This window comes from Ailuropoda melanoleuca, chromosome 10 (assembly GCF_002007445.2).
Source record: "Ailuropoda melanoleuca isolate Jingjing chromosome 10, ASM200744v2, whole genome shotgun sequence".
NCBI lineage: Eukaryota > Metazoa > Chordata > Mammalia > Carnivora > Ursidae > Ailuropoda > Ailuropoda melanoleuca.
Window position 1 is genome coordinate 97,418,253 of NC_048227.1, and position 16,898 is coordinate 97,435,150.

Here is a 16,898-nt window from a genome sequence, read left to right on the forward strand (position 1 = left end):
TATAATAATCTCGGCCTTTTTAACGTCTTAGCAACACGCTTAATTTTTCTGCAACAGTAAATCTCATTACATTCTTGCAGGATGAAAGAGAGTGCCTAAATTATTTACCAAATTTGGGCAATTCAAAGGGGGCATATATGACTTAAAGTAATTGATACCTTGTACTCAAAGGGCCATGTGTGACCACAGATCGGCTGGCTGCCACTGGGTAATTTTGAAGGATCTGATCAGGAAGGACTAGAGCTCCTAGAAAGAGACATTGGAGAGCCAAACACAGCTTGTTCCTTGCCAAGGCTTCATTCAGGAATAATGTGGGGCTGACCTCCTGGTCCTCATCCTAAATGGGCTGGCGCTTCTGTCACCTCAGCCTGCCAACCCCCGCCCCGCCCCGGTTTAAGTACCTGAATTTTGCGTCTGCGGACAATCCTGGGTTGTTTCCAAAACTTCTAACGCAAGAGTGAGAGAGATGTAGCCAAGACACATCTTTTTATCCTTTCGGAAGAATTGTTACATTAAAGTCATCCCTAAATAACCTCAAATTAAGACATTTGTTGACAAATCTGTGTAACAATTTCGTTCAAGAATAGATGAGCTTACTCTGGCTGGAATGATAACACGTATGCAAAGAGACACCTAGTGGCCCAACATGTAAGTACGCTCTTTAGCAAGAGACCAAAGACTGAAACATTATTTGACTCCCTAACATTCTTTTGATTTCAATGGGGCTTTTTCTTTTCTTAACTACTAGCATTCTAAACCGAGAAATTTAAGTTTTATGAAGGAATATTTTGTGTTTCTTTCTAAAGGAAGTGTTTGCTCCTCTATTTGTTTTTTAATTCGACAATCTTACTGCATAAAGTCCTGAGAAGCAATACAAAAATTACAGGGCAGACTGTAATTGGCCAGACACTTGAGTTCACCTTTCCCTGAACACACGTATGATTATTTTTCTGTTTCCATCCCTTTCTAGACTTTGTGTGTGAGATTTTCCATTTGTCTTTGGGTTATTTTATTCTTGCTTTTAATTCAGTAAAGCCAAAGACCTTTTTTTTTTTTCCAGCCAGCTTCCTGTGGTCCGCCCAGCTTCCTGTGGCCCGCCCAGCCTCGTTACTCCACACTGCCTTTCTCACTCACACCTCACCTACACAGTTTTATACCCACCTCCTCACAGTCAACTTACATGTGCACCTGCCACGCTTCCACCACCCTACATAACATCATCTAACCTCAAAAGTAAAAGTCTGTCATCACAAAAAACAAAGAACCATCTATTTTTTCTTTACCCTATAGTACGAAAATTTGGTTATGCCCTGAGTTTAGATCAGAAATTGTTTTTAAATAGATATGTTTAACTGCCATTTATATAACCTCAGGGACTCAGACTCATAGGATTTTAGATCTGAAAGAAATAGACTTATTCTGGGGGCAGCCAAGTGACATTTATAAATTCTGATTACTCTGAGACGGCCATGCCATAAAAACCCAGATGGCTAGTCCCAGGAGGATGAAGTGCCGTGTGCAGAAGACAAAGAATGCCATGGCTGTAGATGTATAGACGAATAAGTGATCTTAGAAGCTGATTCTCCTCCCAACCACTCCAGCTAAAACCGGGCAGAGCAGAGAGGAGCCACCAAGCCCATCCCTTCCCAAATCCTATCACCGGCAAAACAAAGAGGTCCTCACGCCACCATTTTCAATAAGTAAAGTGATCCTTATTTCTTCCATCACATATCTGGTGGTGAAATGTTGAAACCTTTTTCTTTAATATTAGGAATAAACCAAAGATGTTCACCATCATTCAACCACATTGTATTAGAAGGGCTCATTAAAAAAATTATAAAAATTATAATGATTAAAAATAAGAAATTAAGACAGTATTTTCAGACGATATCACATGTGGAAAAGAACCTACCCATGAATTATTAAAACTAAAGAGTGGACATAGAAGGGTTGCTAGATATGTAAAAATCAATATCATTTCTATATAGCCGCAACAAATAGCATGAAAATAAAATTTTTAAGAAAATACATATACAGCAACATCATTAAATTTCACATACATTAGAATGAATCTAACAAAAGATGTGTAATACTTCTATGAAGAAATCTGTAAATCCTGGGTGGCGCAGTCGTTAAGCATCTGCCTTCGGCTCAGGGCGTGATCCCGGTGTTCTGGGATGAGCCCGACATCAGGCTCCTCCACTAGGAGCCTGCTTCTTCCTCTCCCACTCCCCCTGCTGTGTTCCCTCTCTCGCTGGCTGTCTCTGTCAAATAAATAAATAAAAAATCTTAAAAAAAAAAAAACATTATGGAAAGAAATTAAAGAACACCTAAATAAATGAAAAGATATGTCATGTTCATTAATTAGTTTACAATACTCAAGAGTGTAAAGATGACTATGATTAGTGTTTTTAATTTGCTGTTAATTTTACTATCTTATGTTTATAAGGATATTATCCTACCTATTCTTCTAGAACTTTCATTGTCTGCCTTTCATATTAGATTGACAATCTACTTACAATTGATTTTTTAAGCTTTATGTATTAATTTTTAGAGAAGAGGGAGGGGTAGTGGAAGAGGGAGAGAGAGAATCTCAAGCAGACTCTGCTGAGTGCAGAGTCAGACATGGGGCTTGATCTCACAACCCTGAGATCATGACCTGAGCTGAAACCAAGAGTCGGACACGTAACCAACTGAGCCATCCAGGTGCCCCTCTACTTACAATTGATTTTTGATCATAGCTTCAGATAAGAATAAAGTTTCATTTTTTAGATTAATAACCAGCTGTTTGAGTATCATTTATCGAAAACACGTCCACTTCCTTATCGGCTCTAACCATTAAGGAAAAGCTTCAAAAGTTGGAAAACACTGAAATTCAGAATTTCCACTCACCCAAAGACAGCATTAGGGATTGTAAAAGCAAATAAATGAATGAGAAAAGGCATGTGCAATACATATAGCCTGTACAGTCCTACACCAGAATGTGTGAAGGAGTCCTATAAATCAATAAGAAACAAGCAAAAAAACCCAAGGGAAAAATGGAAAAAGACTTACTAGCCATTTTACAAAGGAGGATATCAATTAACCAAGTATGTATGAAAAGGTGCTTAACCTCATTAACAATCAGGAAAATGCAAGGCAAAACTGCCAAAATCATGAAATTTTAAAAGACTGACAATACCATGTGTCAACAACATTGTAAAGCCAATGAAAGAACTCTCAAACACTACTGTTGGGAGTGTCAATTGGGGCAACCATTCTGGAAAGCTATTTAGCAATATCTGCCAAAGGGGATTCCGTGCATAGTCTATGATCCATAAATTTTACTGTTCGATGCACATGTGTCAGATATGCATGCACCTGTACACTGAACACATGTGTAACAATGTTTCTAGCAGCTCTATTAATAATAGCCAAAAGTTCAAAACAACTCAAATGTTCATCAACAGGAAAACAGATGAATTGTGGTATAGTCATACAATGGAACACTACTTAGCAATAAAAAGGAAAAAAACTACTTCTACACACAGTCATATAATACTGAGAGAAAGAAGCCAGACACAAAAGAATATAAACAGGCAAAACTAGACTATACGGTTTAGCAAAGTACACTTGGGTCATAACACTATACAGGAATGCAAGGAAGTAATGAATTACCACGAATGGCAAAAGAGTGGTTACCTTTGGGAAGATGGCAAAGATTTATTGGAAGAGGCACAAGAGGAGATTCTAGAGTTCTGACAGTATTCTTTTCTTTTTTTTAAGATTTTATTTATTTATTTGAAAGAGAGGGAGAGAAAGTACAAGCAGAGGGGAGGGGCAGAGGGAAATGGCGAGGGACAAGCAGACTCCCCGCTGAGCAGGGAGCCTGACAAAGGGCTCGATTCCAGGACCCTGAGATCATGACCTGAGCCAAAGTCAGGCACTTAACCAACTGAATCACCCAGGTGCCCCGACAGTATTCTATTTCTTGATTCACATAGTCTAGAATTTGTGCTTTGTGATAAATCACTGAGATATTCAAATTTGTCTGCATGCTCTTCTGTATTTAGATTTTATTTAACATAATGTATTTTATACTGCAAAACAGAAGTTATTTTAAAAACCAAGATCTAACAATATGTATCTAAAAGAAGAAAAACAGAAAACAAAAGGATATGGAAGGTTAAAAATGAAAAGATGGAAACAGATATCCAGCAAACATAAAGGAAAAGCAAACTGTGGTGAAAATTTTAATATCTGAAAATATAAAATTTGTACATATATATGTATATTTACTGTGCATTGTTAAACATACATTTAATAGGGAAAGATGTTACAAGCCAATAAAAAAACAAAGCCAGAAAATACAACCTTCATAAACATATAAATATATTGCCTCAAAATACATCAAGCAACCACAATTCATAAAACTGGAAAAAGAAGTAAATAAGTTGGCAACTACAGTTGAAGATTATAGCACCCATCTCTCAGAAATCAATGCAGACAATAAGTAAACAGAAATGCAGATGACACAAATTAGTAAATTTCAGATACACAGAATTCTGTACTTGAGAAATACACACATTTCCATCACACATGGTATGTTATCAAAAATCGGCAAAGTACTATATTACAGCAGAAGTCTTGATGAGTTGCACAGAATCAATTTAACCAGATTATGTTCTCTGATTATAATGCTTTAATTGTAGAAATTAATAGTGAAAACATAGCTTTAAAATGTCTATCTATCTGGAAACAAAATCTCACACTACTAAAAAACATTGATTTGAAATGAATCAAGAAGGAAATCAAATGGGAAATATTTAGAATTTATCACCAGTGAAAACACTACACATCAAAATCTTTAGGGCACGCAACTAAAGCATTTTTTAGAGGGAAATGTATACCTTAAATATATTTATCAGAATACAAGAGGGAATGAAAGCAAATAAGCTAAAAGCTCAATACATGGAACTGGAAAAATAGCAAACCAAGAAAGAAATGGGAAAAATAAAGGCAGAAATGAATGAAATAGAAAAATAAGGAGAAGATTAATAAAACACAAAGCTAGTTCTTTGGACAAAAACTAATAAAATAGAATTCCAGCAAGACTGATGAAGGGGGGAGGGTGTTCTAGATACAAATAAAAACTTCTGAGTGACAGCTCTTAGCCTGCCAATTATTCAGCCTGAAATTAACTTCAAAAATTTCATTTGGATGCAGGCAAACAGTTAAGAAGAAATCTAATATAGAGAGATTGCCTGATAACCCATCTTGCAACCTGCTCTCCAAAAAGAAGTAAAATATTTTTGGCCCAAATCTAGCTAATTCTTTCATACAGTGGGAGCAAAAATCTAACTGAAATTGGAAACAAATGATGTAGAAAAGCAGAAAAAAAATATTTTTCCTGTAAGTTTTTCCAGGCAAAATTACCTAACAATTAAAGATTATTGTAACATATAAGGATAATTATACACACTCAAAATTCAAAATCAAACAAATTAGAAAATTGCTGTCCTGTTTCAGAGTCTGCTCCATTCTTCCACCTACTCATCTCATCCCCTTTTAACAGAGACCCCATTTCTCAATGCTCACCAGAGGATCTTTTTTTGGACATTGATTAATTTTTGTCTGACTGCCTCCTTTTCTTTCCCCTCCTGTGGCACTGTCAATCATATGGCCCCACATCCCCCAAACAGGAGCAAGCATATGGCTTAGGTTTGCCAATGATTCACTCATTTATCAAATATTTATTGGCTAACCATGTAGCAAGCACAGTTTTAGAGCCTGAAGATACAACCCTGAAGAGATAAAACCTCCTTACCCTCATGGGGTTTATATTTCATGGGGGTAGACAATTAACAAAGTAAATAAGTAAAATCAATGGCATATGACATGGAGATAAATGAAAAATAAAATAGGGATGAGTATTATAGAGGGTTGTCATTTTAAATGCAAGAACGGGAACAGTCTCACTAAACAGGTGGCATTTGAGTGAAGACCAAGTAGAGGTAAGGAAGCAGTCAATGGAAATCCAAGGGTGAGCGGTCAGGGTAAGAGAACAGCCAAGGCAGAGGACTGAATTGGGATTGAGAGTGTGTCTGGTACACATAAGGCACAGCAAGGGGGGCAGCATGGTAGAGGTTGAGTGTGCAATGGGGGGAGGGAGGTAGGAGATGAGGTCAGAGGGATGACGGGAGGCCAGTTCATGCAGATCGTGGGTGGTCTTTTGAGCTATTGCTGAAGACTTTGGCTTTTCTTGAAGTGAAACAGGCAAGCTTTATAGAGTTTGACCTGACACACATGTTAACAGCTCTGGCTCCAGCACTGAGAAGAGACTGAAGGAAGCAAAGACATAAACCCAGAGGCCAGTTAAGAGGGTTCTACACTAATCTGGAGAAGATATGAGAATGCCTTGGACCACAGTGAGGGGAGTAGAGGTGGTAAGAAGTAAATGGACAAAAGTACTTAACACGTTGGCCACAACGGACAATTCAGAGAAGAGTAAATGAACTAAGGCCAGCTAGGAAATTCTAACTGAAATATTGGGAAAGTGTCTTGTCATTTTTTTTCTGGGATTTGAGCCAAGAGCACAGGGCAAGCCTGAAATTAGCAGTGGCCATCTTGGTGAGTCAGTAGGGAGTAGAGAAAAAAAAAAAAAAAAAAAAAAAGGGGAGAAAGAGAGCTCGGGGAAAGAGGTGAAAAAAGAAATCTTCCTGTGCCACAAAATGCTGAACTAGACATACTGAAGAAGATGAGGAGCTGAATATGATTTGTGGAATTTCAAAATATCAAAGGCATACAAAGAATCCTGAAAGTTTAGGGACACCTGGGTGGCTCAGTCGGTTAAGTGTCTGCCTTTAGCTCAGGTTATGATCCCAGGGTCCTGGGATCAAGTCCCTCATTGGGCTTCCAGCTCAGTGGGGCACCTGCTTCTCCCTCTGCCCACTGCTTCCCCTGCTTATGCTCTTTCTCTGACAAATAATAAATAAAAATCTTAAAAAAAAAAAGAATCCTAAAAGTTTACAGACAGGAGAAAATGGTATTATTTACAAAGAAACACAAATAAGAATAACATCAGATCTCTTACAGGCAACATGGAATGTTAGAGGGTATTGGAGCAATGCTTCAAAGTTCTGAATCAAAATAAATGTGTACATAAAGTTCTATATCCAAGCACACAATCAATCATGAGGGCAAAACAAAGACACTTGCAGACATGTCTACTCTCCATGTACCCGATATGAAAATAGTGCTTGATAAAAATATTTCAATAAATAGAAAAAGAAATTTAAGGGGCGCCTGGGTGGCACAGCGGTTAAGCATCTGCCTTCGGCTCAGGGCGTGATCCTGGTGTCATGGGATCGAGCCCCACATCAGGCTCCTCCGCTATGAGCCTGCTTCTTCCTCTCCCACTCCCCTGTTTGTGTTCCCTCTCTCGCCGGCTGTCTCTATCTCTGTCGAATAAATAAATAAAATCTTTAAAAAAAAAAAAAAGAAAGAAAAAGAAATTTAAGGAGAAAAACATGAGATATAAGAAAGTCAAAGAAAAAAAATCCATGAGATTAAGTTTCAGGAAAAGATGACCATACAATGGGAAAAAAAAGTATAAAATAAATTAAGGACAATCTATTAAAACTGATCTAAAGTATGGTTTCTTATTTCCAGTTCAATATCCCTTGCACTAATTTTGCAATCAATCCTTACAGCATTTGGAGTTCCATTTAATTTCAAGTTATGGTTTTATAGAAAAGAAAAAGAAATAATAAAATATGACTAATAATACAAATGAAGCCTATAGATGCATTGACAAGTGAAGGCCATTTTTTCCATAGACATTTTTTGCATGGTTGATTATATCTATACTTTCACTGACTCCCTTTCAATAATCCTTGTTTTATTTAGTCCTACCTAAAATTAGCACATAAAAAAGTGAAATTGATTTAAAACATGAAAATTACTTACCTATTCAGTAAAACATAAGGAATTATGAATGTGACTGATTTAGGAAGGACAATTGTTTTGCAGAGACGCCTAAAGCAAGACTTTCCAGCAAAATTCATCAAAGAGGTAATCATTGGTACTCATTAAATCTAGTTTTTCTCTCCTCCCTCATCCCCCAGGAAGACCACCAGCCCTAGGTTGTTGGGAGAGGCCGTGTGACTAGTTCTGGCCCATGGCTCTGGGTGGAGGAGACATGCGTCACTTCCAGTCTGGAGAAGAGTATGAGTGCCCCACATTGTCTCTGCCCCTGTCACGGCAAACCCTGAAGCCACCTGTTGCCATGGTGGTGCCAGAAGAAGGTAGAGCTCCCATCAGCTTGCACCTCCGAGAGACCGTGCGGAGAAGAGGGGCCTTCCCCTTCTCATATGAACAGCATTGAACATACAGAGTGAATAAGAAATAAAAATTCCTTGTGTTAAGCCACTGAGGTTTCAGGGTGAATTTGCTGCCACAGCATAACCTAGCCTCGGGTAAGAGCTCCCCGTGCCTCACGATTCACTTGCAAAAGTCTTTGCGAAATTTCAAGTTATGTTTAAATTTTTCCTGTGTAAACTGACATACACCCAAGGTCATTAGAGCCTTTTTTGAACACTTTAGTTGGAAAGTGGTTTTATTAGGAAAGACATTGATATTTCTATGGAGTATAATAAACTAAGGAAAAATGAAATGCCTGACAACCAGAATACTTTTGCTCCCTGAGTAAGCTTATGCTTCCTCCTCCCTTCACTCACTGTGAATAAACAATAAATGCAGGAGATTTTCTGAGAAAATGCCCCACTAATTTGTGGAAATAACCTCAAAAGACTTTGAGATTTTCAGCTAATAACCTCTCAGTTTTGGAATTGGATTCTGTCCCTTGGAAAGCTATATCTGTATTTTTGAACCAAAATTTAAGAAAACACAAATATTATTTAACCAGAAAAAATACCACAAACGTTAACCTGTTCTCTTGATAATTTGAAAAGCTTGCAGATTCTGTTTCAAACCCCAATATAAGTATTTTTTCAGCTAACCAATTCTCTCTTTGTAACCCAGTTGTCCCCATTCCTGTTCACGTGGAGTATTTTGTGCAAAAAAAAAAAAAAATTATGAGCCTTCAGAAGAAAACATATGTGGTCATCTATTCCTCAACTGCCAGCACACAGGACTTTAACATAGAGTTTATTTTAAACTAAGCCAAGAAATCCTTGGAGTCCAAGTTGTTTTTCCATTAGAGGTATGAAACTTGGCCCCACATGTTTCTGTTCTGGAAAAAGTCCATTGACGCTCTGAATCACCTGGTAACATAAATTAACATTAGGCTGGTTTTAGAACATAACCCTCATAGGCAAAGCAGGAAAAAATGAATTGGAAAAATATAACCTTGTGTTCAAAATGTATTCATTTAAAACTTCACCATACTTGCTGCCTGGTAGGAATATGTCAAAATAATTAGACAAGCATTCTGTACTTAAGAACCCTGTGAAGTGTTGGTGGGAATGTAAAATGGTATAGCTGTTGTGGAAAAAAATTTAAAATTTAAAATAGAATTAACATATGACCCATCAATTCCACTTCTGAGTATTTACCCACAGTATTGCAAGCAGGGTCTCAATGAGATATTTATACATCTATGTTTACAGCAACATTATTCATAAGAGCTACAATGTGGAAGCAACCCAAGTGTCTATCAACAGATACATGGTTAAGCAACATGTGGTATATACACACACAATGGAATATTATTCAGCCTTTTAAAGGAAGGAAATTCTGACCCGTGCTACAGCATGAATGAGGCTTGAGGGCATTACACTAAGCGAAATAAGCCAGTCACAAAAAGAAAAATACTGTACAATTCCACTTATATGAAGTACTTACTAGTACTTCAAAATCATAAAGACAAAAAGTATAGTGGTGGTTACCAGCGGCTGGGTGGAGGGAGAATAGAGAGTTATTGTTTAATGGGTGTAAAGTTTTAGCTCTACAAGGTGAAAAGAGTTATGGGGATGGATGGTGGTGATGGCTGCACAGTAGCATGAATGTATATAATACCACTGGATGTGAATGTATTTAATATTTAATAGAAAATGGTTCACATGGTAAATTTTATAGTATGGGTGTTTTGCCACAATTTTAAAAAGTGAAGAAAATTCTGTGAAGAACTCAAAATAATCATGGGACCAGAAATGTAGTCATCTGTAAGAACTAAACATGAACTCTCCACTCTCATTATATACATTTGGACTAAGAATCATGCCTTTAACGTATCAGAATGATTCTAAAAACAAAGGTCCTTTACCATTGCTTAATGACAATGGTAAAAATGAAAATTATTAATATGCTTTTGTATCAAGTTGGAGAGTGTTTTATTATCCTAGTAGCTGGTTTAAGACTATCTCTTAGGTGAACGTCTAACTTTGCTAGAAAAATACTATAATAAGCCCCTTTGTTGTAAAATCTGAGATCCAGAAGTGTTTGAATGCATGCAGAAAGGCCTGTGTGAGGCCATGAGAGGACACTGGAAAATCAAGGCCAGAAAATGGAATGATAGAAGTGTCACCCACAATGTTGGGGTAAGTAGAAAGCAATGAAGAGTCTGAACTTGGTCTTCATGTTGGTTTCAGGTAGAACCAAGACAACATCAAAATACTTGAAGAGATCGGTTACTGGAAACTCGTAGAAATCATTGCCAGAAGCACTCCACTCTTAAAGGTCATAAATTTGGGTGATTGGTGAGAAACATAACAATTTCTTACAGCCTCAGATGCCCCCGCTGATGACAATATCATTCATTCATCTCGTAACTAACATTGATTGAGTGCCTAACTGTATACAAATTCATTCATCTCGTAACTAACATTGACTGAGTGCCTAACTGTATACAAATTCATTCATCTCGTAATTAACATTGACTGAGTGCCTAACTATACAAAGTACGGTTCTAAGAGCTACGGTCATACTAACTCATTAAATCCTTGCACCAACTTTTTGAGGTATTTGTACTATCTCCATTCACCAAGGGGGAAAGTAAGGCACATAAATGTTAAATGACATGACCAAGGTCACATAGCTTAGTAAGTGCCAGAGATGAGATCAAACCCAGACCATCTGAGTTCAGAGACTGTCGTTTTCACCACTATCCTGTCTCTGATTTTGTTCAGTGCAAGAATTTCTATAACGCTTAGCAAAACTCAGATTCTAATTTGGTCATTGGCTCAGTATCATCTTCCATAAGAATTATCAAGTTTTATGAAGTTTTATAGTACAAGAGACCATAGAGTTCATCTTACCTAGTCTTTCCACCAGTGCAGGTTTCCCTCATAACATACCTTTTTCTGACAACAAGCCAGCCTCTTTCTAGATATCTTTGATAATGAGGAGGCCCCTAATCTGAGGATCAGAAGTGTTTTGCTAGAAAAAATACTTGACAACTTTTAGAGATGGCAAAATCCACCAATTTTTGTCAATACCTTTGGGTAACCAGTTTGCAAACCATCAACAAAAAGTGTCACTTAAAATTCCTCAATGAAACATCAAATGTTATGGTGAATAAAGGGTTCTTTACCATAGAAGGCGATGTGAGAGTATTATTGACTTAGTCACACAATCTGTCTCATGAATAAATGCATATCTTAAGCATACCCATGTTGAAACAATAGGACTTCATGTGTTTGAAGACATCTTAACAGCAAACATATGCACCAAAACTAATTTTTTTTTTTGGTCATTGAGTTGGACAACCACAAAAAATGGGTTTTAACAACTCCAGAAGGAAAAGAGAGGGCAATGCTCACCAAAAAGAATGGGGGTGACTAATGGGTCATGGGTAGCAATGTTTAAAAGACAGTTGGAATATAATTGGGAGTGGTAGAAAGTGCCTACCAGGGGTAATAGTGATTGTTACTATTGTGGTTTGGCTCATAGAAAAATAATAGCACTCAAATTAATATACTAATATTTTCTGAAAAATTATCAGATTTTCAGTTACATCCATAGAGTCACACACTCAAAAAATGTGTCCTTGATAGACAGCTGTGAAAAGAATGCTTCCCCTGTTAGGGCGCCTGGGTGGCTCAGTCAAGCGCCCAATTCTTGGTTTCTGCTCAGGTAAGCATCTTAGGGTCTGGAGATCAAGCTCTGCATCGGGCTCTGCCCTGGGCATGGAACCTGCTTAAGATTCTCTTTCCCCTCTTCCTGTGTCCCTCCACGTCTGCTCATGCTCTCTCTCTGTCTCTCAAAAAAAAAAAAAAAACAACAACACAAAAACCCTTCCCTTTCATTCCCCAGCAAGTTTAGAATCGCATTTTATCTTAAAAAACAGTTAAACCAAACAAGAGATGGCTATCCCAGTCAGGAACTAAGACATATAATAATTCTCCGTAAGTTATTTTATAAATATAAAATCAAAGGAATAATGAGAAGAATTACACACATATTCAAAGAACTCCTGTCTTGCCTAGATCATTAGTGATGAACTTTAAAGGCAAGAACATCTTAAGATTGTTTTATTTTTATATTGTACTAATTAAATATAAATATTTTATTTGGATCAGTAGTAAATGTAGATCAGTAAATGACTCATTTTTAGAGCATTTGATTTGCATTTGGGCATCGAAACACACACTTGCTTATTAATAAATCCTTCACATAATTACACTTCTATGGTATTTTGGTAGTTATGGTATGTTCCTGACCACCGAGGAGGTCAAAAAAGATCATTCTATATATAAATTGCTTTACTAAACAACCCTCCCACTGAAAAGTAATTACCACCAAGAATCCATTTTCAAGGGAAATGCAGAGGAACAAACATAGTTTGTTACTTATTAATACAATTATCTTCCCTCTGCATTAATCCTAGCCTAAGGATAAATATACCTAGTCTATTATAGTTTGGTTCACAGATTAGAATAACAAAGTAGAGTACAGGCCCTTTGGGTCATAAATATCAGTAAAAGAAAGAATTAGTTTTGAAGAATTTTCAATTACATACCGAAAAGCTATGAGTGTCCTTGTTCCAGTTCTTTTGCCTCAGACCTGTGCAAGAAAAAAACAAGAAAGGGGTCATAAGGTTTCTGCCTGGACCTAACTACCTAGAAGGAAGTCAGAAGAGGCAACAAAATAGTAATTTGCTCATCATAAAAACTACCTAATATCTCTCTTGGAAAATGAGACAGAAAGTTCTATCCCACAGGAAAGAANGGGGGGCAAACCAGAAGGGGGAATGAACCATGAGAGACTGTGGACTCTGGGAAACAAACAGGGCTTCAGAGGGGAGGGGAGTGGGGGATTGGGATAGGCTGGTGATGGGTAGTAAGGAGGGCACATATTGCATGGTGCACTGGGTGTTAAATGCAAATAATGAATCATGGAACATCGCATCAAAAACTGGGGATATACTGTATGGTGACTAATATAACAAAATAAAAATTATAAAATAAATAAATAAATAAAATAAACTAGCAGGAAATCATTAAGCTGAGATGCCCTGGAATTGAATGTTTTCTAAAAGATAGTGTGAAAATAATGTTCAAATCCCTTTGAACACTACTCAAGATTATTTTTACTTTACTTTTAAATATCTTGAAAGATGTTCACATGGATTTAGCACTTCCGTCTGTTTTCCTGGAATTTTGTCAGTGGGAAAATGTTTCATATTAGTAATAATCATCCCACTTGTTGCCTAAGCCATAAGTTTAAAAAATACAGATTTTTTTTAAGACTTCATTTTTTAAGAGCAGTTTTAGGTTTATAGTAAAATTGAGAAGAAGGTACAGAGATGTCTCCTATACTCCCTGCCCCCACATGTGCATAGCCCCCCCCATTATCCACATTACTCACCAGAATGCTATATTTTATACCAAGGTTGAACCCACACGGACACGTCATAATTAGCCAAAGGCCATAATATACTTTACAGTTCACTGTTGGTGTTGTACATTTTACGTTTATAAGAAAGTGTGCAGTGACATATATCTATCATCATAATGTCATATGATACAATATCATAGTATTTTCATTGCCCTAAGTGTCTTCAGTGCTCTGCATATTCATTTCTCCCACCCCAAGCAACCACTGAGCTTTTTACTGTCTCCATAGTTTTGCCTTTTCCAGAATGTCATATAGCTGAAATCATACAGTCTGTAGCCTTCTCAAATGGGCTTCTTTCACTTAGTAATATGCATTAAGGTTTCCTTGATGTCTTGTCATAGCTTGATAATATATTTATTTTTAGCACTAAATAATATTCCATTGTCTGAATGTATCAATTCTTTATCCATTCGCCTACTGAAGGACATCTTGGTTGCTTCCAAGTTTTAGCAATCGAGAATAAGCTGCTATAAACACCTATGTGCAGATTTTTGTATGGACAAAAGTTTTCAACTCCTTTGGGTAAAAACCAAGAAGCATGATTGCTGAGCTAGGTATATGGCAAAATTTTGCTTAGTTTTTTAAGAAACCACTGTGCTCCAAAGAAACTGTCTTCCAAAGTGGCTATTCCATTTTGCACTCCCATTAGCAATGTCTGAGAGTCCCTATTGCTCCACATCCTCACTGGCTTTTGGTGCTGTCAGTGTTCTGGATTTTGGTCATCGTAATAGGTATTTAAGTGGTTATCACAATTCTGTTTTAATTTAATTTCCTGATGACATATGGAGCATCTTTTACATGTTTGTTTCATATGCTTATTTGTCATCTGTAAATTTCCTTCGATGAAGTGTCTGTTAAGGTATTTAGTTCATTTTTTAATATGCCTGTTTATCTTCTTACTGTTGAATTATAGGAGTTCATTGTGTATTTTGGATAACAGTCCTTTATCAGACGTATCTTTTGCAAATACTTTTTCCCAGCCTGTAATTTATCTTCTGATTGTCTTTGTTGCCTTTTGTAGAGAAGTTTTTTATTTTAATGAAATCAGCATGTTTTCTTTCATGGATCTCGTCTTTGATGCTGTATCTAAAACAGTATCACCATACTCAAGTTCATCTAGGCTTTCACCTACACTATCTTCTAGGAGTTTTGTGTTTTATACATAGGTCTATGATACAGTTTGAAACAAAATTTTCCCCATCACCTCCTTAAGTAAAGATAATCACTTTTGTGAAGGCTGTATGGTCTCTGTCTAGACTCATTTCTTTGCCTGTGGATGTCCAGTTATTCCAGCACCATTTGTTGAAGAGACTATCTTTGCTCCACTGTATTGCCTTTGCTCCCTTGTCAAAGATCAACTGACAACATTTATGAGGGTCTATTTCTGAGCTCTCTATTCTCTCCACTGATCTGTTTATCTTTTTATCAATACCACACTGTATTGATTATTGAAATTTTATAGTAAGTCTTGAAATTAGGTAGCGTCAGTCTTCCAACTTTGTTTTTCACCTTCAATATTGTTTGGCTATTCTGGGTCTTTTCCCTCTACATAAGAAAAAAACATCCTTGCCTTGTTCCTGATATTAGTGGGAAAGATTTCTCACCATTAAGTATGGTGTTAGCTGTAAGCTTTTTGTAGATAGTCTTTATCAATAGCCTATCAATATAACTATAAACAGGTAGTTCCCTTCTCTTCCTCGTTTACTGAGAGTTCTTAACATGAATTGGTGTTAGAGTTTGTCAAATGCTTTTTCTGTATCTATTGATATGATCATGTGATTATTCTTTTTAAATCTGTTAATGTGATGGATTGCATTAATTGATTTTTGAATGTTGTACCAGCTGTGCATAAAAAAGATAAAACTCACTTGGTTATGGTGCATAATTCCTTTTATATTTTTTTGGATTAGATTTACTATTATTTTATAGAGTACTTTTGCACCTTTGTTCGTGAGAGATATTGGTCTGCAGTTTTCTTCTAATGTCTTTGTCTGGTATTGGCATCAGAATAATGTTGGCCTCAGAGAATGAGTTAAGACATAATCTTTCTGTTTCTATCCTCTGAAAAGATTGTAGAGAATTGATATAATTAGAATTTGCCAGCCAACCTATCTGGAACTGGTGTTTTCTGTTTTGGAAAGTTATTTATTATTTATTCATTTATTATTTATTATTGATTCAATTCTTCAATTCTTTAATAAGTATAGATCTATTCAGATCATCTATTTCTTCTCATATGAGCTTTAAAAAAAAAATAATAATTTGTTCTTCTTTTTCTAAGTTCCCAAGATGAAACTTAGATTATTGATTTTAGATTTTTCTTCTTTTCTAATATATGCATTCAAGTCTATAAATTTCCTTCAAGCACTGTTTATGCTGCAAGATTCTTCTTTTTTAAGCATATATATTTATATCTCTTAATGGCCGAAAAACATGATGTGTAAAGGACAGACACATCTTAAAAAGATCTGTTTTTTAATGTCTCATCTGTTATGAATATTTGGGGGTTTTTAATTTTTTAAATTTTCCCCCAACTTTTCATTTTGAAAGTTTTTGAAACTATAGGAAAGCTATGAGAATATTTAACAAGGAACATCTGGATAGCCTTCACTAGATTCCTAAATTATTACCATTTGCCACATTTGCTTTATCTCTCTGTCTTTATGTATAAATATTTGGCGAAGCCATTTGGGAATTACTTATAAAGATGCTTCATCCCTAAAAACTTTAGCATGGACATCACCTCACACCTGTCAGAATGGCTAAAATCAACAACACAAGAAACAACAGGTGTTGGAAAGGATATGGAGAAAGAGAAACCCCCTTGGAATGTTGGTGGGAATGCAAACTGGTGCAGCTACTCTGGCAAATACTATGAAATTTCCTCAAAAAGTTAAAAATAGAATTACGCCAAGATCCAGCAATCACATCACTAGGTATTTATCCAAAGAATACAAAAATGCTAGTTCAAAGGGATACATATACTCCAATGTTTAAAGCAGCATTATTATCTACCATAGCCAAGTTATGGAAATAACCCAAGTGCCCATAAACTGATGAAT

The 16,898-nt window shown here is 36.4% G+C and overlaps 1 protein-coding gene across 7 annotated transcripts in view; it reads right to left on the bottom strand.

Annotated features, from left to right (window-relative positions):
* The window catches only part of IPCEF1 (interaction protein for cytohesin exchange factors 1), a 172,421-nt gene that overhangs the window by 107,065 nt on the left and 48,458 nt on the right, over positions 1-16,898 (bottom strand). For 5 of the 7 annotated variants that reach the window (XM_034669345.1, XM_034669341.1, XM_034669344.1 and 2 more), the window contains one exon: positions 12,959-13,002. The gene's annotated coding sequence lies outside the window, so the exon portion shown is untranslated. Of the gene's footprint in view, positions 1-2,060; positions 2,265-12,958; positions 13,003-16,898 lie in introns of all 7 variants that reach the window. The other 2 variants (XM_034669343.1, XM_034669339.1) reach the window with 1 other exon arrangement.